General features: G+C 36.0%; 1 protein-coding gene across 1 annotated transcript in view; it reads left to right on the forward strand.

Moving 5' to 3' along the window:
• The window catches only part of LOC140159567 (uncharacterized), a 158,127-nt gene that overhangs the window by 70,637 nt on the left and 62,063 nt on the right, over window positions 1-25,427 (forward strand). Inside the window, exon 3 of the mRNA XM_072183059.1 lies at window positions 4,605-4,689. The gene's annotated coding sequence lies outside the window, so the exon portion shown is untranslated. The remainder of the gene's footprint in view (window positions 1-4,604; window positions 4,690-25,427) is intronic.

The raw sequence follows: 25,427 nt of genomic DNA on the forward strand, positions 1-25,427 counted from the left end.
CTGAAATTATCCATACCATGATGGTCCGATTCAATTACATACATTCGTTAATTAAAGGACAATGCTTATTCCGTTATCAATAAAAACACCGTGAGGCAAATTCCGAGTCCACAAAAGAGAGCTGTCAATCAAATTTCGGAATTTACCAAAAGAAGTTTAATACAAAAATATTAAGCCTAGTCATTATATAATTATGTTTTACACCACAGCAGAAATAAGTGCAAGAAAATTATATACATACAAATAAAAGGGAAAATATCTGAAAGGCGCCAAAGCCTTTTTGAGCCATCGGGATGTAAAGTACCGACCGATCTTTAAAATGACACAGTGCTCAGCTTATTATAGCTTTAATAACAAAATGTCACTATGCAAATTTAAAGCTACTTCCACAGCCTTGCATGTTATCGGATATATCGTTTAGAGAAGAAAAACCCCATAACTTATTGCAGCTGCTGTGTCGGTTTTCCTACTGTAAGTTAGTCTAGGAGATTGAACATCGTAGTAAAATGACACCTTTCTAGGTATAAAAATCACTCCATATTATGTTACGGCAAATCACTCAGTAGCTTCGTTGGTGAAAACTGAGCTGCATAGTATGTCTGTTGCCATCTCATGCGATATTTCATCACGTTCATATCGATTCTTAATCAAAAAATCGAAATATTTATTTCGTCACACTTTTGATGCAAATGTCCTAAAGTAAACTTACATCCTAACGTAAAAATACCCTGGAAATGTGCATCTTCGAAAGGGTCGTGCAACAATTATGTGCATCTGCATGGGGAGGTGAGTTCAACCCCCCCACACGACCATTGACTTACCAAACAGTCTTCCCTCTTCTTTTTTTTCCTTCATGATATTGAACTGTTATTGAACTCCTTTGGATTTTGGCGAGAGAGATATTTGATAAATGTGATGCGATTAAGCATAATCAGTCGGAACTTGGTAATATTAAATTTCAGTTTCTTATATGATAGTAAATAGCATTTGCAAAGCTGCATTTTGCAGAAAATTTCATTGAAATTGAACAACCAGTTGCAAAGATATGAGCAATTAAAGAGATGCCAAAACAAGAGGAAACAAAAGGAAATATTGCATTTGTTTGGCTATATCTCAAAATCAAAATTTTGCTTGATCGCATCACAGTATTAGTATCTTCTGGCAAGTGTTTATAATTATTATAACATATTTACTTTACTAATCTGTTATTCAAATTCAGAATGCTTGTGAGCAATTATTAGAATTTCAAATCTGTTCATGTAGATTAAAGTTTTAAAGTGGATTATTATATCTATAGTACGAAATGTAGATGATCGTGTTTTAAGTAATTTACATTACAAGCACAATTTAACGTCGTAGTATAATCACTTCATATTGTGTTACGGCAAATCAATCAGCAGCTTCGTTCGTGAAAACTGAGCTGCATACCCAGCAAACACAAAAATGTTTTACAATGTTTAAAACATGTTCTGTTTTGGGTTTTGGTTTTGATAAAAACGTTTTAATGACATTTAATGTCGGGTTATAAAAAGGTCATGGTAACGTTTTAAAACGTTTTGTATGAAAACACACTGCAACACTATTTTTAAAATGTTTTAAAAATGTTATTGTAAAATATTTTTTGCAAACAATTTATACCAAATATTTTTTCAAACTTAACTCAACAGTAGGTTATCAACAAATGTTTTTGAATGTTATGAAAGCGTTTGTTACCCTTTAAATGTCCTTTATAACCCATTTTCTAACCTTTTGCGAATGATGTCGAAAAAGTTTTGTGTTTCCTGGGTAATATGTTTGTTGCCATCTGATGGATTCCTAATCAAAATGTTTATTTCGTCACACTTGTGATACAAATGTCCTAAAGTAAACTTACATCCTAACGTGAAAATACACTGTAAATGTGTATCCTCCAGAGACCGTGCAACAATAATGTGAAGGTGAGTTTCCCCTACACCCCCCCCACGCCCCTTGTCTTGCCAAACAGTCTTCATTTTGTTTTTTGTTTTGTTTTTTGCTTTTAATATGTCACTTTCCTTCAATATATCATTGTATTCTAAGAATTGAACTACTTAACTTTGGCTTCTGACAAGAGAGATATTTGATATATTATCTTCTTGTCAAGTGTTTTCAATTATCTTTTATTAAAATTCATAACTCTTGTGAACAATTATTAGAATTTCAAATTTGTTCTAACAAATTAAAGTTTGTTTTAAAGTGGATTTTCGTAAGAAATGTAAATTATTAATTTACCTTTAAGTAAATACTGTACGACAAGCACAATTTACAGTTACTCATCAGGCTGTTTCACCCACTGCGATGTGAAACCCTCCTCCAATATTTTCCATCTATACTTCTGTTCCTATAGCCGCTGATGCCCAAGCTGTTGTACTCACAATGGTGATGATGTCATCTCTCCAACGTCTTTTTGTCTTCCTCTTCTCCTCTTTCCAGTCCTTGATTGCCATTCTGTTAGTGTCTTCGTCCACCTATTATCCTCAGTTCTTGATAAGTGACCTGCCCATCTCCATTTTGTTTCTTTAATCTTCTGCAAGATATCTTTGACTTGGGTTACTTCCCTGATAATCCCTTCCCTGAGAGGTGGAACATTTTCCATTCCATTTCTTTTGTTGTTGACCAAGCCCCTGCTGTGCACCATAGGTCATAAACTTTTCACCTCAGTGACAGTGGTAGGTTTTTATCTGTCAATAGTTCTTTATGCATAGCAAAACATCTCCATCCTGCCTTTACACGAATTAGGATCTCCTCAGCTGTGTTGGTGATTCTCAAGGTCTGTCCTACGTACTTATAGTTGTCAACTTTCTTGATCTGGTGATTTGCTATTGCGATTGTTTCTTTCAAAGTTTGTCATAAACTGTGTTTTCCTTTGTGCATCTGCAATCCAACATGTATACTTTCTTTGCACAAGCTGTTCAGTTGATCCTTCATACACCGATGTTGTTGTAAGGGCAACATCATCTGCACTTTCTAAGACCCTTTAACATCTCTCCTTCAATGTTGATTCCTTTTTGCCTCTAGGTTGCAAACCTCTTCCAGTGCTTCTGTGAAAATCTTTGGAGACAATGTATCTACCTGTCTCACTCCTCTCTTTATTCTCACCTCCTTGGAAACATCATTATTATATGTATTTTGGCGATGGCATCTGTGTATATATCTTCTAGGATGCAGATGTAACTTTCATTTATTCCGATCTTCCTCAGTGCATCAAACATATCCGTAGGCTCTATGGAGTCAAATGCCTTTTGGTAGTCTATAAATCCAATAAATCGATAAATCACTTGATTTATTGCCTGCAGGTGGTCTATGGTTGAACATTTTCCCCTAAAACCTGCTTGCTCTCTGGGCTGATTTTGGTCTAGCGTAGCTTTTTATCTGCTTTGGATGTTTTTCGTGAATGTCTTATACACATGTGAAAGAAGGCTGATTTGATTGGGCGGTAGTTTTTGATGTCCGCCTTGTCCTCCTTTTCTTTGGTATCTTCTTTGCCAGTATTTGGTCGAAAATGCTAAGTTTTTCGGATATCTGGAATGGCAAAAGCAAGTTAGTTGGTAGCGTAGTTTATACACAACTTGAAATAATTTTTTTAAATATACAATGTCTCCCAATAAATAGTACCCTATCCTTTTATTTTGTTATAGCTCCAACACTGGTATCAGAAAATTATTATTTTTAAATATTTATCGTATTTTTATCGGTATTGGTAGCCAGACAATGAACAAATGCTTGACGATAGGATAAACCGGACAAGTTAACTGCTACAAAGCATTTTGTAGTTTTTAAAATTCAAAACAATACGACCTAACAAAATACATTATCCTCATTAGAGAATGAATTTGGAGAAAACCTTCTGAAAATTGCAAACACTCGCTGAGCAGCAAGACCTTCCCTCTAAGCTTTTAATCCGATAAGCTGATTATCTATTTGTTTTCATGAATTGGAAGACATTCTTTGATGTATTACTGAGCTCAATCATTTGAAATTACTGGAGTGTGAGCCACCCAGGCTGGTGGCTCAGCATAGTATTTTATTAACAGAAGGGTTTCTCCAAATTCGTTTCCTAATGTGATATAAATCATTCGGGGACACACTGTAGTGCCCTCGTTACTCTAAACATATAATGCGTTTATTGTTTATCAACTACTTGGAGGAAAAATCATTGCGCGGGCGATACACTGATTTATATAGAGAGATAGAGAATGAAAGTGGTTTGCGTCAGGGACCGGTCGTATCGCTTTTAAGTTTTAAATATTTAACTTAACATTGACACACGTGTTTACTGCGCAGTAGATAGTATTAGCCGGTAGCTAACTCAGATATATAGTGCTCGTCATTTAATTGCCTCATCAAACAATTTGTACCGCACGGATATCGACATACGGAGAAAAACTACACGGGTGGATATATGCTATCAACTGTAGCGATTGCGATCACTGAGTGAATGACGTCATGGAGTTGTTCATCATACTTCATGTACTTAGGGTTTTCCATGTGTTGGAGTCAGTTGTATCTTGAGGGAACTCATTATTACGCCTATCTTCACTTTATCATAATCGGAAGCCTTATTTTTATATTACGTATATTTACAGATGTGGAAATGTCTTAAAGAGGAACTCATTTCTATTGATCGGACTTCTTATTGACTATGTGATTTGACTGTGACTACTAGACTAGGTAAGTCAATTATTTAAGTTAATTGTTGTATGGTATTTTAAGGGGGTACTACACCCCTCGATAAATTTGTGTCTATTTTTACATTTTTCTCAAAAACTAATAACACAGTGGTAACAAAGTTATGTATATTATAGGGCAAGGAATCCAATTACTACACTGGAATTTCAGTGACCCAAGACAAGCGGTTTGTTATTTATGATAAGAAATAAGGTACCGCTAGGATGTACCTCATTTCCTATCATATATACTAAACCGCTTGTCTTGAGTCACTTGCCCCAATAATATGTATAACTTTTGTTAACAGTGTGTTATTATTTTTTTGAGAAAAATGAAAAATTTACCACAGGGGTGTAGTACCCCCTTAAAGGAATTAAGTGAGTAAAAATGTGACGTTTTGTGGGTAACATTTTCCGTCAACTTCAACAGGATTGAATCCGGTCAATGAACCATTACTTATACTCTCTTAATGTAAAAGAGTGAAAATTCACTCTTTTAGAGTGAATTTTCACTCTTACAAAGAGTGACTCTAGGGACCAGTCATTGAAGAGGGAAAATCACTCTTTGTAAAAGAGTGCTTTCTCACTCTTAAAAAGACTGAAACCCACTCTCAAAAGAGTGGAAATGAAATGACTCTCACTCCAAAAAAGTGGTAATTCACTCTTAATGGAGTGAAAACTAATCAATCTTTTTAGAGTGAATTATATTATTCACTTGTCACTCGAATAAGAGCCAATCTTACTCGAAAAGAGTGAAAATCAGTTCACTCTTGACAGGAAGTGAAAATTTCACTCTTTTACATTTAGAGAGTACTTTACAGGGCTTACAGGGTGATCCGAATTGTCCGTGGCATTTCCTAATACAGGGTGTCTCTGAAAGAATCGTACCGCCTGAAATATACATTTTGGGATGTTTTAGTGCTTGAATCAAACATGAACGAATACTTAATGTATTGGCACAGTGAAACAGCTTTCATATATAGAATTGCAGATTCATACGTAGTGGTAATAACAATGAAAATTATTAATTTAAACTTCGACACTACTTGTTTATTTCGCTTACCGGGAGCTTGTAAGCGAAATAAACAAGTAGTGTCGAAGTTTAAATTAATAATTTTCAGCTTTCATATACTTTTTAATAGGACCCTTACTCTTTTATTTTTGATCCTGTAACTGTTCGTTTTGATGAGATATAGGCCTTCTGATCATTTTGATTAGGTATATTATCACTTTGAACCGGCAATCTTATCAAAATGAATAGTTTCCGTTTTATTTTAACAAGTAACTAAGTATTCAAATTGACAAGATCTCCAACTCATTATTTGACAAGATTGCCCATTTCCTTTTGACAAGTTTCTTTTATATCCCCCACTGAGGAGATAAACTAATCAAAAGGTAATTTATGACCAGAATCGATTCATTCTGGTGTACCCACACAAGACTGACTACACAATATACGCCATAGAAGTGACGTAGTTAATCGGATTAACTACCATAGCACTACAACATTCATGCGGTACCGATGCATTGAACCATAGATGTCAAAGAAATGCTAATCACTTGCACCTGTCAGATTAGTCTATTTGAAAAGAGCGGTATTATATTCAATCTATTATATGATTGAAGACAGGTGATGAGTGCAACCTGCTGCACTGCAGCGCGCGCGGTATATTCAAAAATTGTATTCATCTATTGCTATGGTAGTTAATCCGATTATGACGTCACTTCTACGGCGTATAGTGTTTATAACATGTCCACATCCTCCGTTATGCTGCATTCAATTGAGTTTGGTGAATGACTTCGGTGAATGACCTTGACATGTTATTTAGCTCAATCATTTTGAAGAGAAATCTGTGATGTCTCCATCTGAATTGTTTCCCTTATCAAATTGGACAATATTCAAAAATGAGTATATTGTTTAAGAGTGTAAGGCGGATATCGCGATAATAATGTGCAATACCGTATTGAAATAACTTATCATTGTTCATCTTTATACATTTAGGTCTAATGTTAAAATACAACTTGCGTTTTCAAACCGACAAAGTTAATACAACAGTAGCCCGCAATTTGATGAATGTTCAGCAGCTCACAGTCAGCAATTTAGCAACTCCCTTTCAATACAATTACAAATTGATGCAATGTTTTTTCCTTCATAAACTGTGACTGAAGACGTTCATCAGGTCTGTTGATTAAACAGCTAATAAAAGTTCTTTGCCAAGACCAAAGGAAAAACTTATGTTTTTCTGCTGACAGTTTCGCCAGAAACCTTCTGGCTTTCTCAAAGCGATTGGTGTTTTTATTGATCCATCTGCTTGGGTTTTTACCGGAAGTATTCCTGTCTAGCGATAATAATGTGCCATACCGTATTAAAATAATTTATCATTGTTCATCTTTATACATTTAAGCCTAATGTTAAAATACAACTTGCGTTTTCAAACCGACAAAGTTTATACAACAGTAGCCCGCAATTTAATGAATGTTCAGTAGAATACTTCCGGTAAAACAACAACATCTGGACGGGATTCCCGCTCCAAGCAGGTGGATGTCACAAGAACATTGTTTATTTTGTGAGGACATCCGAAGACTTGAAACTCTACTTTAATGGCTTTCTTGCTGTAGAATACAATGGGTTGATTGGGTGCGAGATGATACTGATAATGTTAGTTAATTTTGTGAGGACATCCAAGGACAAGAAAGTCTACTTTGATGGCTTCCTTGTTGTAGAGTATACAATGTGCTGATCAAGTGCATGATCATATTGGTAACGTTGATTTACATAGGGTAGAGTATAATAGGATGACCTGGTGCTTGATGATATTGATAATGAAGTTTTATTTCGTGAGCACCATCCGAAGACAGGAAAGTCTACTTTGGTGACTTTCTTGCTGTAATGGGTTGATCAGGTGCGTGATTATAGTGATAAAGTCAATTTACTATTTACCATACGTATAACTGTGTTAACATTTTTGTCAGTGTAAGCAGGGGGTATAGGAGTGGGGGTGGGGTGCGTGTGTGTAGGGATTGGGTGTGTGGGGTTGTGGATTGTGTGTGGGTTTGTGACATGATGATTTCATTGCCTACCTTGTGCGTGTACGGTGGGTGGGTGGAAGTACGTACTTGCCTGTCTGTCGGTGTGTCTGCATGTCAGTCTACGGTGCCTGTCTGTCTGAATGTCAGTCACAATGACTGCTTTACATTGAATTTTGACAGGTAAAAAGGCCTTGGCAATCACAGAAAGTGTCAACTTTTAATCCCAGTGTCTTCTGTTTCAAGCTTATATTTCAGTTCAGATCATATCGCTTGAGTCAGTTTACAAAGAGTTACCGATCTTGCTTATACCAGATACACTAGTGGTATATCATATTCTTACCGACAACAGACTTCCTTGGTATAAAATATTCACGTCACGTACTCGTACACATTCAACTGTTGTGTTGTCATTGCTGTTAACGTAGGAGTGGGCGTCTAGGTTTAAATCAAATACCGCTCAACAAATAGTGAAATCTCTACCCGCGCTCAAAATGATTGCTGATTGACACAAACTAGATTAATTGGTTTGTTTCATTCTAACCAGTCAACATTTTAAACTACCTACCAACGTCTGTATCAAACGTAAGTGTACACTTAAAGTGTGTATTAAAGGTTATAGTTGCTAGGTTGAGATTAACAACTTGAATGCTATCACATAGTTACTTATTTAAATGAGGCTACCACTTAATAACACATACAAATTCTATATCTGATATGTATAATAATATTTTGTGTTCCCTACTTTCTACTTCTGATTCTGAAAAATACAGCACTATTTGTTTTTAATTAAAGAGTATCTTGTTTTGCCAAAGGAAACATAGCTAAGTTCTAGTCCTTTACTTAGTTCATATTGGCAATAAAAGTCAAATTTTTAATAGCTTTGCAATTTTAGGGGAAATGGGGGAAAATGTGGTCTTACAATAAGTGTAGTCACAAATTTCTAAGACTTGGCACACTCAAGTCTAAGCAATCAAGATCTTGAGTATATTTTGTATTATTTTTGGGTTAGAGTTAGGGTTAGAGATTATGATAAAAGATTAGAAATTATGTTGTCCAAAAATTAGAATGCATGAAATTAGTCTTTGTTTTGGCCCTTATCTCTAAAAATTTACCAAAATATACTTTCCTGCCAATTAAAACTAATTAAAGGATCAGGATTTAGCTATGTTTTATTTGGCAAAACATGGTAATATTTTTAATCCAAAAAAGAATAATGCTGTATTTTTCTGGAATAGGGAGTAGTCGCCGACTTTCTATTGGCTCCTTTTAAGTTGAGGTTATTCACCACTAAACCCATTCGTATTCAAGTCGCACACAAAGCGTTATAAAATTGAACATTGAACCACTATAGGTAACAAAGGTCGCAAGCAATAACACTTCATTCACTCATAGCTATGGGACACTTACTTTAAGTGACATTTCTTTTTCACTGCCGAAGCTTGATGTTAGCATGTTTCTCATCCTCCTGGGAACTCTTCACAGATTGGCGAATGTAACAGGTTTTATGGAAATTGTTTTTTTCGTGTGCAGAATATGAATTGTGACCATCTTGGTGAACAAGTGGGAGTCCATACATTCCCTTTAGATATATGCTCAATTGATGGTCTTCAAAAATAATTAAAGTGAATGATGTTCAAGACCATGGTTTTATAATTCTATTTCCTCAGGGGCGGTATATCGTAGTTGGTGTAATCAATAAATGATACCATTAACCCACTATCTGAACTGGCATTTTAAAGAAAGTTGGGGTGAAAAAAAAAGTTAAAATTGCATGTAATGGTAATACTATACCGTATTCACTCGATAGTTAGCACATGTGCTTACTATCGAGGGCTTTTGAAAACGTGCAAAAACGAAAAAAAATGAACAGCGCCATCCACAAAAGTGACAAAAGTGTAAAGGGTTTTGAGCAAATCATCGATACACATATAGCTATATACGAACAATTAAACCTACGAATTTGTGTGTTAACTACATTAGCTCAGTTGGTAAAGCGACAGACTTTGAATCATCTTAAGAAGAGCGAACTGAGCAGGAGTTCGAGCCTCGTTATAAACTTTTCCGTTGCTTTATTTTTTATTTTGGGGTTTGAGCTTTTCTTGATAAATTTAATCGTTGTTTTTCATTTTGTTTCTTTATTGTTTTTATTTGCTTTATTTTGTTTTGTTTTTTCTTTTCTTTTCTTTTTCTCCTTTCTTTCTTTTTTGTTCTATTCATACTGGGGTCATGGGTTATTTATTCAAAACATACCTATATACGAACAATTCAACCTGCAAATGTATGTCTGAACCCCATTAGCTCAGTTTGGAAAACGCCGGACTTCGAGACTCGATGAAGTTCAAATCTGTTCAGTATTTCACTATTTAGATTTTTTTCTCTGCCATGTTTGTTTTACAGGTCTTTTTTAACTACGAATATAGGCCTACATTTGACAATTCTTGAAGGTTTTGTGGGCTTTTTATTTATTTATTTATTTATTTTTACCAAAGGAACAATTAGAGATCAGTTGGATTAAAAGTGGAGTGGTTACATAACTCCTTGGTAACTGGATCACGCACCTTTTTGAAGGCAAATAAATACGCTCATTTCGTTCTAATAGACAAAGTGATAATCGGATTACACGTAACACTTCGCTGGCGAATAATTGGATCAACTTTAAAATTTCACCCCTACATCCAATTTCATGCATTTCTACACCCATGCATGCTACACCTCAATGGCAGACATAGCTGCTGGGACACAATAGAACAATAAATGGCGTTGAATGCCATAGACTTTGTGTTGCGATCATATCGATCGTGGTGCAGAACTCAAAAGCGTGATCCAGTTGACAGTGATAATCGGATTACACGTAACATTTCCCTTGCGAATTGTTACGCATAGTCGTGCTAAAAGTCGGTCGATACATGTTGAACTCAGCACAATTCAGAAATACGCGTTTTGCTTTGAAAATTCTCGGTCAAATAAAAACTTTTTTTTTCAGTAATGTTGAATAAAAAATGTTGAATAAAAACATAGTTCTTGGATATACATTTGAAAAAAAATCCGGTGTTAAAATTAGGCACGAAATTGTTTCCTGTTTGATTTTGATAGGACTCAGCTTCACCTATAGACTGCGGAACTTAGTCCTCAATGATAGTCAGTCATTTATCTTTTGGTCGTTATATCATGATATGACTATCATGATACATCTCCGAGGAGCAATTTCAGACAATTGCTTGTGATTACTGGGGCAGAGGTTAATTGAATCCTTTCATGACCACTGATGCATAGTCAAGTCTGACAAGGACACTCGGCACGAATTGAAAGACCATGTCACTCTCGACAAAAGAATGCATGCATGTCAAAGGTCATACGACACCAATTGGTGTTTGTTATGCTCATCGAAATATGTACAGTAGGTCTGGTTCCCTTCATTGTAATGTCCTTCCATACTTCTCCAACCCACTTGGTGATCAAGATTCGTCTTTGGCTTGCTGTTATGTCATTGTTGGCGTATTTTTGGCCATTTAATCAGGGACTGGAAACAGATTATTGTCAAGCTATTGTTATCAGATTATCTTTTCGACCTTCGATTGTATGCGAGTTGCGCCGAGTGCGCTATGTTTGAATTTTATTATTTACTCATGTTGCCCTACTAAATATTAAAAAAAACATCAAAATATTCCAATATCTTTTTTAAGTTATGTAAAATTGTGTAAAATGTCTATCCTTTGTCGAACACAATTTCTGTGTAGCATGGAAAATCATTTACATGGGATTTTGAAGACAAAATGTGATAATTTTGTGGAGATACAGAATGCTAGAACAAACAAAATTATATTTTTTCTGGAATGTGTACACCGTACGCTTGGTATTCCTACTGATTTCGATACTGAAATAATCAGTTAATAAGATGATGTTCTTTGAAGATTTATGTTGGCATTTCTAGAGTCTGTCATTATAGGCAAACATGTAGGCGTGTTTCGCAATGTACAAGACAAGCCACGCGCTGTGTTGTAACTGTGCTTGGATTCGTACCAGGGTCTATTGATCAACGTATTATTCATGCTTGCTCAACTGAGGATAATTTGTAAACCAGCAACTCGCATGGTACATTGGGTGGAAGCCGTTTACAGTCCCTCCATATAGAGGCCTTGAATGTGACGTATCATCCCGTAAATATGGCGGACTACTCAAATGCATTCAATAAAAGCATGATTGCAATCTACCGTGACAGTTCGTCTCACACACATAACCCTGCACTACGATCAAATAGGTTGATGACAACATTTGATTGAATGGACTGCATGCACTCCGGTATAACTACGGTGAAGGACACCGGTTCAAATCCTTTGTCTGGAGCCAATCGATAATTTCATGCAGGGCCTCTATACAAGGTCCCTGATTCAATAAAGCACACAGTGTAACAGGCACAATTGAATCGGAGCGGGATTTTACATGTTACACAATGAGCGTGTTTATAGTGAATATACCGCATTTTGAGTATACCGTACACGATAATCCTTGTATATGTACCGATACTCTTGCTGTTTATAGTGGGACACAGTTACCGCACAAATTATATACACCTATCCGACTTCGCCATTACTGCGGTGTCCCTGATGTAAAACTGCGGTGTCCTGAGGTCGGGGTTCTATCCATTATTTATTGTGTGCTATACAGAATTGTACCCGGGAATTATACACAGAGTGATATTCAATACACAATCATGAGTATTGAATTACGAATTAAATTTCCCGCTCTGGTACATCTGTGTTGCCGTCAATAGAGGGCCAAATACAGTAAACGCTTCTCGGATTGGTGTATACCAACTAGCATTATCGTACATTTGCAATGACCCCGAGGTCACACGGGGAATGTGTAAATATTATGGCGCGAGCTATAAACAGCCCATTCAACAATATGATCATGGCGGTGAACATGCAGCTTCTGTTTTGATAACTCTTGGGGTGAGAATCGTTCCGAATGTCCTGCGCGCATCCTACGCATCATGAAAAAGCTCTTACTTCCGGTAATACCGCACACAATTTATACTGGTGTGTTTATAGTGGGAATATCTCGCCACAATATCCTTCGGTTGAGAAGGATATCAATGTACCGTACATACATATACTGCTAGTGTTTATAGTGGGCAAGTATCCGGATAATCTCTAACCGGGTAGAAATTGTACCGCAATGTACCGCACATCTGCTCCCACTATAAACACGCTCAATGAGCGTGTTTATAGTGAGACAATCTTTCCGTTATTTAGCTAAACTACCGCGCAGTCTAGATTTGCAATGGTTAGTAAAACATAAACAAATATAGACTGCGTGGCAGTCCAGCTAAATACCGCATAATCTGGCTCACTATAAACACGCTCTTTGTTTTTTTATTTTTCGTATTGCACAAAATCATAAAAGTATATGGATAAGGTTAGAATTATAAAATGCAAAAGATTTCTTTGCGGTTAAAAAGCATGTCCATATCACGTTTAAGTCGCAGTTATTGTGTCCTTCTTGATGTAAAACGAAGTCAGTATTTTGAAATAGACTGCGGAACTCAGTCTTCAATGATAGTCATTTGATAGAAGGAACCATCATCAGAGCCTTTGAAAAATATGGAATTTCTGTAGCGTGTAATGGCAAAGAGGACCATGACCACCTCATTTTAACATTGAGGGCATACCCAACTACATTGTTGAATAAACAGCCCATGACCCCAGTATGAATAGAACAAAAAAGAAAGAAGAAAAAGAAAAGAAAAGAAAAAACAAAACAAAATAAAGCAAATAAGAAACAATAAAGAAACAAAATGAAAAACAAAGCAAAAAAGATTAAATTTATCAAGAAAAGCTCAAACCCCAAAATAAAAATTAAACAACGGAAAAGTTTATAACGAGCCTCGAACTCCTGCTCAGTTCGCTCTTCTTAAGATGATTCAAATTCTGTCGCTTTACCAACTGAGCTAATGTAGTTAACACACAAATTTGTAGGTTTAATTGTTCGTATATAGCTATGTGTATCGATGATTTGCTCAAAACCCTTTACACTTTTGTCACTTTTGTGGATGGCGCTGTTCATTTTTTTTCGTTTTTGCACGTTTTCAAAAGCCCTCGATAGTAAGCACATGTACTAACTATCGAGTGAATACGGTATACTGTTTAAATGTAAGGAGAGATGAAAACAAAGGGAAATAAACTGTTATGAAAGACAAAAAACATCAAGAAGTGTCTATGGGGATATCAATTTTTCAGAATAATGACAGTTCGGAATTAAAAAAACCCATCACATTTTAACTTTCCATAGATTTGAACTTTTGAGTCAGGACCTCTCTGATTAAAAACGTTTCAGAACCATACATGTATTAACCCATTGGTCCATCAGAACATAAAATGTACTTGTATACCCATTAAGTGGTGGTTTTGTGTTGTTACATTTAATTTAGCTACTTTTGATTCCCTCCAAAATAAAGGTATCTTGAAGTTTTTTTGAAGGGAAACAATTACATGTATGAGTTGTGACTGTGGCTGTGGCTGTGGAGTTGGGTATGTGGTAGGTTCTGTTGGGTGAGGGCGTGGCGGTGTTTGATGTAGGGGTGTGTTGGTGTACGTGATGAATATTAACATTGTTATTTTGTGAGCAAATCAGAAGACAGGAAAGTCTACTTTGATGGCTTTCTTACTGTATAATGTGTTGATCTGGTGCGTGATGATATTGAGAATGTTGGTTAGCTTTTATTGTGGGAAGCATGATTTATACCTCATAAAGAAATTTTAAACCACAAGCAATTGCTGCAACTTACACAACACCCCATAAGTATGCTCGCACCCACCAGAACCGGAACACACACTTCCCCTACACCGGAACACACACCCACACATGAACAATAACAGAATAGTTGGAGAGAGAAAGTTATTGGTTTCACTAATAAAAGAGAATCTGAGAATTATCATGGGCCTAGATCGCTCCCTTTCCTTGTTTTATAGAAAGTAAGTAAAATTAAAAGATACAAGACTACGTGCCATCTAGAACTTACAACATGTGTACTTTAGAGCAAAGTTGATATTAATCTTATCTTTTGCTTTCAAAGGTAGCATTCATTCAAGACTTTGATTTAAGTAAAGTTGAATCACCTGCTTTATCGGTTTTTCTGGTCTCAGATATCTGCGAACAGTTGTGTCAAAAAGCGAAGCGAGACACAGGAACCGAGATTAACCTTTACAAATGATCGGCTAAATCAAACACGCAAAGGTGTTTGGTTTAGTAGTTATTGTAAGATAAATAATTCTGATCACGCTTTGGTTGTAAAGTGCGATAATGGTTAAATGAAATTATCAGCGTCCAGTCACACGATAGGTGAAAATGTCAGGGGTATTAAAGGGTGGTGGTTCGGTTATTTATACGGTGTTTTCTATCTTATGTGGATATCTATGACCAAAACGATTTCAAAATGTAAGTTTTTTCTCCGATTTGGATATCACAATCAATTTATCAATAGCCCAACACTAGAACAGATACAGGCGGAATGGTTGATGATAGTTGGTAAATAACATGTTCCAAAGTGCTTCACAAAAGCTCTTTTCAATACAAAGGCAGTGTATTATTGAATGTTATTTCGAAAGACATTCGTCAAGTCAACTCATTAAGGGCTGGGGTATGAGCGACCTTGAAGTACCGGTATCTGGAGAGGGGAAGCAATGAGTTACCCCAAATCACAGCGGCAGGTAGTGACTGGGCCGCCGAGTGCTAATACATATTTATTTTGGAAGGTTCGTGTATGTTTTTAATTTTGGGGCGTTTTTCCAAAATTTGATATTTTTGGTGATATTTCAAAAAAGCGACATGCCAAAGTCAACTCTTTGGGCACATAGTTTGTTATTGTTATTGCAGTTCTTTTCCACATACCTACGTTAACATTCGATTGGGTGATTTACTAATATTATATATTTCATGACTGCAATTTGGCGTTTTCAATGCGTTTTACACGTATCATGAAATTAACGCAAATATCTAGTCACGCTGCTTTTAGAAATTTTACCTGATCGTCGGCTTTTGCAGGCAACAGAATGCAGATTGGCTCACGATAGATGTCGTATTCCTCTATGTGGTTCACTTATTTATAAAATGAGTTTGCATTCCTTGTAACAACACACACATTGCCGTCTGGAAACCGGGTCTGGTACTGATTTTGGGACAGCCATTAGACTTCAGCGCCGTATCAAATCTCATAAAACCCACACGACTGACGACTATGTGTTTATGTTTCCCGCACGAAAGCTTGTGTCTACATCTATTACTATACTTCTTTGGAAACGTTGACCTTTGACCATTCTTTGTATAACGCCCTGATATGACCTTGATATGTTCGCTTGATTGGGTACGTTATAGCATCCATTTCATTGAGTTGTTATAAGGACTTGGTCAGTATAATACTCCAGGGATACAATAGTTTAACATGGTGTGTGAGCATGGTGAAAGACTCATTATTTATTTAGGCCTATGCCTATTTATTTATTTACTGACTTATTTATTTATTTTATTTATTTGGTATATTTATAGTTAGTAGGCCTACTTAGTAATATTCCATGATAGGCCTACGTCGGTTTATTATTGATTGTTGATAACTTGACAACTTGATTGATCGATTGATAGTCATTTCACATTAGGCTATATTCCTAGTTTATAGGCCAATTTGAATAGCATCGTACATTAGATAAATAGACCTATCAGTATTGATTTATTCTATTCAGCAATATCAAGGATTACTATCAAACTTCTCATAGCTAATTGTCAGTTGGCTCAGTGGTAACGCAGTAGGTTTTACAACACGGAGGTCCCGGGTTCGATTCCCACCTCTGCCTATTTTTTGCAAGGCTGAGAAAAAATGAAATTTCTGGACTGCAAACTTATTTGGCGCGCGATCTGAGCTGGTCCTTTTCTGGTGGCTGTGTCTGTTACAGGCACACTCCTCTGCATCCAAACCAGGTTCACGCTCATTGCACCTCCCTTAATACAATTCAAAAAGAAACTCAAAGAAGACCTGAAATTGTAGTACTTCTGATTTTACAGCTGTGGTGTGTGGAAAGTGCGCATGCTTGTCTGTCTGCCTGATTGTCTGCATGTCAGTCTACGGTTGTCTGCCTGTCTGTCTGAATGTCAATCACAATGACTGCTTTACATTGAATTTTGACAGGTAAAAAGGTCTTGGCAATCACAGAACGTGTCAACTTTTAATCCCAGTGTCTTCTGTTTCAAGCTTATATTTCAGTTCAGATCATATCACTTGTTAAGTTTACAAGGAGTTACCGATCTTGCTTATACCAGATACACTAGTGGTATATCATATTCTTACCAGCAGCAGACTTCCTTGGTATAAAATATTCACGTCACGTACTCGTACACATTCAACTGTTGTGTTGTCATTGCTGTTAACGTAGGAGTGCGCGTCTAGGTTTAAATCAAATAGTGAAATATCTACCCGTGCTCAAAATGATTGCTGATTGACACAAACTAGATTAATTGGTTTGTTTCATTCTAACCAGTCAACATTTTAAACGACCTACCAACGTCTGTATCAAACATAAGTGTGTATTAAAGGTTGGTTGCTAGGTTGGAATTAACAACTTCAATGCTATCAGATGATTACTTATTTAAAAGGGCTACCACTTAATAACACATGCAATTTTATTTATCTTTCTATACCTGATATGTACAAAATATGGTATATATATTGTCTCGTTTCATCTTGCTTAAAAATGATATTTTGTGTTTTCTGCTTTTTACTTCGGATTCCAGAAACATACAACACTAATTTTTGGAAATTAAAAAGCATTTTGTTGCGCCAAAGGAAACATAGCTAGATTCCGATCCTTAACTTAGTTCTAATTGGCAGTAAAAGCATAATTTTAATATTTTTACAATTTTAGGGAAAATGGGAAAAAAATATGGTCTTACAATAATGTAGTCACAACACTCTAAGACTTGACACAAGTTTAAGCAATCAATACCTTGAGTATAAGCTAAGAGTTATCTCATAATTTAAATATTTGGGTTATTTTTGGGTTAGGGTTAGGGTTAGAGATTATGATTAAAGATTAGAAAGTGTTTTGTCCAAAAATTAGAATACATGAAAGTAGTCTTTGTACAGGTCTTTGGGCTTGATTATCACAGTATATGATGACTAATTCCCTAAGAAATGTTTTTTTGCCCTTATTTCTAAAAATTTACCAAATATTAAATTTGGACTTCATTGCCAGTTAGAATTATAAAGGATTAAGATTTAGCTATGTTTGATTTGGCAAAACATGATAATATTTTTAATCTAAAAATGAATAGTGCTGTATGTTTCTGGAATAGCAGTAGACTTCGGTTGTATATATAATGCGCTTTTATAAATGCGCACGTGATCAGATGACCAGCACCATATTTGCATTACATCACTGTCAATCACTGAAATTGCGGCCATTGAAGGAGTGGCTACAGTTGTGACCTTGTTTCGTGGCTAGCACTGGCAAGGAACATTGGCTGGAGGTTCGATGCTATAAATTTGCAAGGATAAATCATGGATATCGAAGGATCATGATTATTGCACAGCACCCCCCATGTACAAACATAACTAATGCTATTTATTTATTTTTATTTATTTATTTATTTATTTATTTATTTATTTATTTATTTATTTATTTATTTATTTATTTATTTATTTAATTATTAATTTATATGTATTTATTTATGGGTTTGAGCACTTTTAATTCCAAAGTTAGTCACCTGAAAAATAATACTTATATTTATTTATTTATTTATTTATTTATTTATTTATTTGTATTTATTTATTTATTTATTTATTTATTTATTTATTTATTTATTTAATTATTTATGTACTTAGGCGACGCAAAACGAACAATTTTGAACAAATTGGGAAACAAATTTTTCCTGTACAAATGAATGCCGACCCCAAAATTTCGGAAATTTCAGGACAATTTTGTTTTTGTTTTTTCTCAAATTGAAATTTATTTACAGATTTTTGTGATTTTTTGGGATTATTTAAAAAAATTTAAAAAAATACCAACTGACCGACCGACCCTACTTGAAAGGTCCGTCCGCCCGTAGAACAGGGTTTCTTTTTTCGCCTTACTTATAATTTTATAAATATTATTTGCCCCCCCCCCTTTTCCCCCCAAAACCACCCTCCCCCCCTTTTGTTTTTTGCTAACTTTCCCCTTCCGTTTAAAGTAAAACTTTATAAGCCGATTGAATCAAACTGAACGCAATTGACGTATACAATTACAATATAATACCATGACAATAATGTGTATGTCTCAACATCTTCAAGCCGGGATGATTAGAACATGTACAGTCATCTACGTGTTTATACTCTAAATTGTACGTCAACATGGTCAAAGGGTGTACAGATCACCGATTTAGCATGGGAGACACAAAAAGGTGCTTAAAAACACATTTTGAATTAGTTTTTTGTCAATTTTTGATTTGATGTGAGCATCTGTGATGTGAGCGAGCGAATGAGTAAGTCGGGCGGGGACATCTAGCCTATTATTTAGTTCGAGAGGGTCATTATTCCGAAAAGGGCTAAAGTTATCGTTTCGTCAATTGACGTTAAAATTTGAGTTAAAATTAGGGTCAGGGTTATTGTTCAGTGGCGGCACTACGGGGGGGGATATTTATCGTGACTCCCAAATAAATAAATCCATGACCCATTCCTTCCGAAAAAAAAGACAGCACCCCTAAGTTCCCTATCATCACGTGCAAAATTATCAAATAACATCATCGGCAGCTACTCAGTTCTGACCTTAATGCCAGTAAGAATCACATTTCGTCATCAATATGGCCAATTGCCACGCCCATTTAGCACGGAAATAATGAAATATAAGTTTTAAAATGAGCTATATCTAGCTTTTCCGTCATTAATTTTTTTTTCGTGATGGAAAACCCAAATAAAGAGTTTATGTTTCGGGTCAAATTATTTTGCCCTTTGCAATCAATGCCACTATTTTGCAAAAACAATTTTCCTTGTATTCTGTCATTTTCGCCTATACTTTTGCGTGTGGAATTTGTGCACATCCGGGTACCTTACACCGTTGAACACGGTATGGCGACTTGTAGATGTCACGTGCGCATTTATAAATGCGCATTTATATATATATAACCGAAGTCCACTGAATAGGGAGAAGTCGCCGACTGTCTATTATATGGTTCCTTCCAAGTTGCGGTAATTCGCCACTACACGCATTTTTATTCAAGTCGCACACAAAGCGTTATAAAATTGAACATTGAACCACTATAGGTAACAAAGGTCGCAAGCAATAACACTTCATTCACTCATTGTTATGGGACACTTACTTTAAATGACATTTCTTTTTCACTGCCGAAGCTTGATGTTAACATGTTTCTCATCCTCTTGGGAACTCTTCACAGATTGGCGAATGTAACAGGTTTTATGGTTTTGTTTTTTTCATGTGCAGAATATGAATTGTGACCATCTTGGTGAACAAGTGGGAGTCCAGATATTCCCTTTAGAATGCTCAATTAATGGTCTTCAAAAATAATTAAAGTGAATGATGTTCAAGACCACCAATTTATTAGTGGTTTTATAATTCTATTTCCTCAGATATATCAATTTTTCAGAATAACGACAATTCGGAATAAATAAACATCAGAGTTAAACTTTCCACAGATTTGTACTTTTGAGTCAAGCCCTCTCTGATTAAAAACTTTTCAGAACCATACATGTATTAACCCATTGGTCCATCAGAACATAAAATGTACCTATACAATGGGTGGAGGTTTTGTGTTGTTAGATTAGCTACTTTTGATTCCCTCCAAAGGGTTTTGAAGTTTTTTGAAGGAAAACAATTGCATGTATGTGTATATGATAGAGTTGTGACTGTGGCTGTGGCTGTGGAGTTGGGTATGTGGTATATAGGTGCTGTTGGGTGAAGGCGTAGCGGTGTATGACATGGGGTGTGTTGGTGTACGTGATGAATATTAACATTGTTATTTTGTGAGGACATTCGAAGACAGGAAAGTTTATTTTGATGGCTTCCTTGTTGTAGATTATACAATGAGCTGATCAAGTGCGTGATGCTATTGATAACGTAGTCTCGGTCCCAGCCGATTTGTGCACCTTCGTCACTAAACAAACCGTCTGGCGATAATCCCATAGTACGTGTTTTCTGATTGGCTGAACATCAACTCCCAAAATACTGGCGTTAAATTTTACTGTCAATCAACGCTGGGCTCCAGCGCATGCAGCAGTTGATGGACAGCTATGCGGTTACATAAATCCACACAATGTACATGAGTATGCGCTGCAAGTCGCGTACATTAAAGGCGATATCAGACGATCTGCGCCTCAGTGGTTGTATAAAGCTAGCGTACATTTTTGTTCGCGGTATCTACAACGTGGAGGGCATATGATGTTTAGTGTCACCTGCACAAGTCACGTCCTATAGCCAATTGAAAATAGTTTTATTTGTAAATTCATTAACCAATCAGCGAGCGTCGTTTCGGGGTTGTCGCCAGACGGTTTGTTTAGTGACGGAGGAACACAAGCCGGCTGGGACCGAGACAATTGATAACGTTGATTTACTTGCTGTAGAGTATAATAGGTTGAGCTGATGCGTAATTATATTATATTATATTATATTATATTATATTATATTATTAGAGTACAATGGATTGATCAGGTGCATGATTATATTGATAACGTTATTTCCCATTTACCATACAACTGTGTCAACGTTTTTGTTAGTGTAACTTCCTATAAGAAGGGATGGGTTAGGGTTTGAGTATGGGGCGTGTGTATAGAGGGGTTGGGTGTGGGTTGCGGGACGTACCACCAATAGTTTGTGGGAACGTTATTTCAACAGACCCACCTTACCCCCTCCCCTCCTATTAGGTACCTCTAACATAGCATTTCTGCACTTTTCAAGCCTCATGGGGTCATATAAGCTTTTTTGTGGGATACCTCATAAAGACATTTTAAACCACAAGCAATTGCTGCAACTTACACAACACCCTCAAGTATGCTCGCACCCACCAGAACCGGAACACACACTTCCCCTACACCGGAACACACCCCACACCCACACATGAACAATAACAGAATAGTCGGAGAGAGAAAGTTATTGGTTTCACTAATAAAAGAGAATCTAAAAATTATCACGGGCCTCGTTTGCTCCCTTTTCTTGTTTTAAAGAAAGTAAGAAAAAGTGAAAAATACAAGAGTACGTGCCATCAAGAACTTACAACATGTGTACTTTAGACCATGATGAATTACCCGAGCAAAGGTGATATTAATCTTATGTTTTGCTTTCAAAGGTAGCATTCATTCAAGACTTTGATTTAAGTAAAGTTGAATCACCTGCTTTATCGGTTTTTTGGTCTCAGATTTCTGCGAACAGTTGTGTCAAAAAGCGAAGCGAGGCTCAGGAACCGAGATTAACCTTTACAAATGATCGGCTAGATCAAACACGCAAAGGTGTTTGGTTTAGTCGTTATTGTAAGTTAAATAATTCTGATCACGCTTTGGTTGTAAAGTGCGATAATGGTTAAATGAAATTATCAGCGTCCAGTCACACGATAGGTGAAAATGTCATAGACATTAAAGGGTGGTGGTTCGGCTATTCATACGGTGTTTTTTTTTATCTTACATGGATATCTATCACCAAAACAATTCGATTTCAAAATGTAAGTTTTGGATATCAGAATCATTTTTTTCCAATAGCCCATATAACATTATAACAGTTACAGATGGTATGGAGGACAACATGGAGGTAAATAACATGTAAACTGCCCACCCAGTAAATTATTTTGCCCAGCCGGTAAATCAACCCTGTACATTGCCCAAAAATGCCCACCCAATAAATTATTTTGCTCACTAAACAATGGCACAAAAACAATTAATTATGATAGTAATTTCCGGTAATAATCTATACTTTAAATGTTAAAAGAGTCCGTGTCTGTTTTGTTTGTTTATTTATTACTCTTTACACTTTTCGACTGTGATTCTAGGTTCTGGTTATAAAGTCGGGGTACGCGCTGGTATTCAACATTTGCGTAGAGATGGCGAGGCCTCCCCTTCAATCGTCTTGCGTCTGTCAGATGGGCACACCTGACGTTATATCAACGTTGAAAAAACGTCGAATTCCTAACCTGTACCCACTTTGTATTTTTTATATCAAGACCGTTGATCAGCCAATTAGCCTAATTGTTCATCACTTCTGTGTTTACACTCTTACACTCTTCATGCTCTTGCAGCTCAAACCACGGAAGTAATAACAAATTTACTTTAGTTTGGAAATAGGTCAACATAGTGCCGGGACAGGGTTGGCTATTTACTGTCAAATGTTAGAAAATTCAGTAAAAGTAGAGAAAAACGGGTTGATCAGGTGCATAGTGATATTGATGACATTGGTCTATTATATTCTACAGCAAGGAAGCCATCAAAGTAGACTAGGGTGTCTTTGGATGTCCTCACGAAATAAACCAGTGTTATCATTATCATCACGCACCTGATCGACCCATTGTATTCTACATACAGCGTGGAAGCCTCCGAGGTAGACTTTCTTGTCTTCAATATCACCACGCATCTGGTTATTTTGCTCATCCGAACCAGTATAGGGTCGTCGGACGTTGCCGAGCGACCAATTATGTGAGCTTTCTGCAGATGACAAACTCTCAATATTGATGGGGTACGATTTGGAGATGAAACTATAAATTGGGTCAATCTCCTTGTAAATACAAGACTTTTAAGTTAGTTCAATAATTTTATTCACGCAAGCAAACAGAGGCTGCTCCGGGAATTGAACTCATATCACCATTCACCATGCACCAGGCCAAAGTCTAAAGCCTTACTGATTGCGTTACCTGAACTGACTTTAATGTACTGTATTAATTGTCCAGTGAACCGAAGCATACCCAAATTATTTGTGACAAACGCAACACATTGAAACCTGACCAGTGATATAACTCGTTACTGTTTACGCGTAAAATATCGAACCTAATCATTGGTTAAGAGGTGTCGCTTATTTTAGCGATTAAAATATAAATCCATGGTTTATGCCCAAAATATTTATTAGGCTTGTTTTCAATGTTTCAATCGATGTAATAAGCTTTTCCCTTTATGTCCTAAACATCTGGTGATTTTTAAAATGACAGTTCTAATAAATCAAATGCAAATGTGATATATTAAATATATTTATCATCTCTGCTATAACGTCTACAAGAACACAAATCGCATTCTAAAAATTAATAAAAGCTAAAACTTTAAAACTTCCATGCAAAGTTTGTACAACACCAAAGAAATATTTCTTAACCCTAACTCTATAAAATCTTACAAATCTGGTCGCCGATGGAGTGGTCTTGGGGTCGATTATTTTGATTTTGTGAAATAGATGAAGCCGAGACAAAGAATTATAATTATTTTCTTTAAAAGCATATGTATTATGTCCAAGTTCTTATAGGTATGTATAGTACTTCAGCTGTTAGAAGTGGTTTGATCTTTGATCAGCAAAGTTCACAATGTTCATACAATTCATGTGACAGTGTACGCAGAAATTATATGTTATGAAATGTTATCAAACAATTATGTGATAGCATTCAAGTTGTTAGTCCCAGCCTAGCAACTAACCTTTAATACACACTTATGTTTTGATACAGACGTTGGTAGGTAGTTTAAAATGTTGACTGGTTAGAATGAAACAAACCAATTAATCTAGTTTGTGTCAATCAGCAATCATTTTGAGCGCGAGTAGATATTTCACTATTTGTTGAGCGGTATTTGATTTAAACCTAGACGCCCACTCCTACGTTAACAGCAATGACAACACAACAGTTGAATGTGTACGAGTGCGTGATGTAAATAATTTATACCAAGGAAGTCTGCTGTCGGTAAGAATATGATATACCACTAGTGTATCTGGTATAAGCAAGATCTTTAACTCTTTGTAAACTAAATCAAGTGATATGATCTGAAATGAAAGATTATTTTGAAACAGAACACATATAAAAATATAACCCGTTGACACGTTCTGTGATTGCAAACGCTTTTTACCTGTCAAAATTCAATGTAAAGCAAATAAGCAAATATACCAATGTTGCTAATATCATCACGTACCATGTCAACCTATTGTTTTCTTCAGCAAGGAAGCCATCAATGTAGACTTTCCTGTCTTTAGATGTCCTCGCAAAATAAACCAACATTATCATTATCTTCATGCACCTAATCAACTCATCGTATTAAAGCCATCAATTTCAAAGTAATAATAAAAAATAAATAACTATATATGACTCTACAGCAAGGAAGCCATCAAAGCAGACTTTCCTGTCTTTGGATGTCCTCATAAAATAAACCAATGTTTTCAATATCATCACGAACCAGATCAACACATTGTACTCCACAGCAAGGAAGCCATCATAGTATTCTGTCTTTGGATATTCTCATAAAATAAACCAACATTATTAATATCATCACATACCAGATCAACACATTGTACAATACAGCAAGGAAGCCGTCAAAGTAGACTTTCCTGTCTTTGGATGTCCTCAAAAAATAAACCAACATTATCAATATAATCACGTACCAGATCAACCTACTTGTACTCTACAACAAGGAAGCCATCAAAATACAACTTTCCTGTATTCGGTTTGCCTCACAAGATAAACCAACTTGATAAAAATCATCACGTACTGATCTTTGAAACTTTCCTG

Source organism: Amphiura filiformis, chromosome 8 (genome assembly GCF_039555335.1).
Source record: "Amphiura filiformis chromosome 8, Afil_fr2py, whole genome shotgun sequence".
Lineage (NCBI taxonomy): Eukaryota > Metazoa > Echinodermata > Ophiuroidea > Amphilepidida > Amphiuridae > Amphiura > Amphiura filiformis.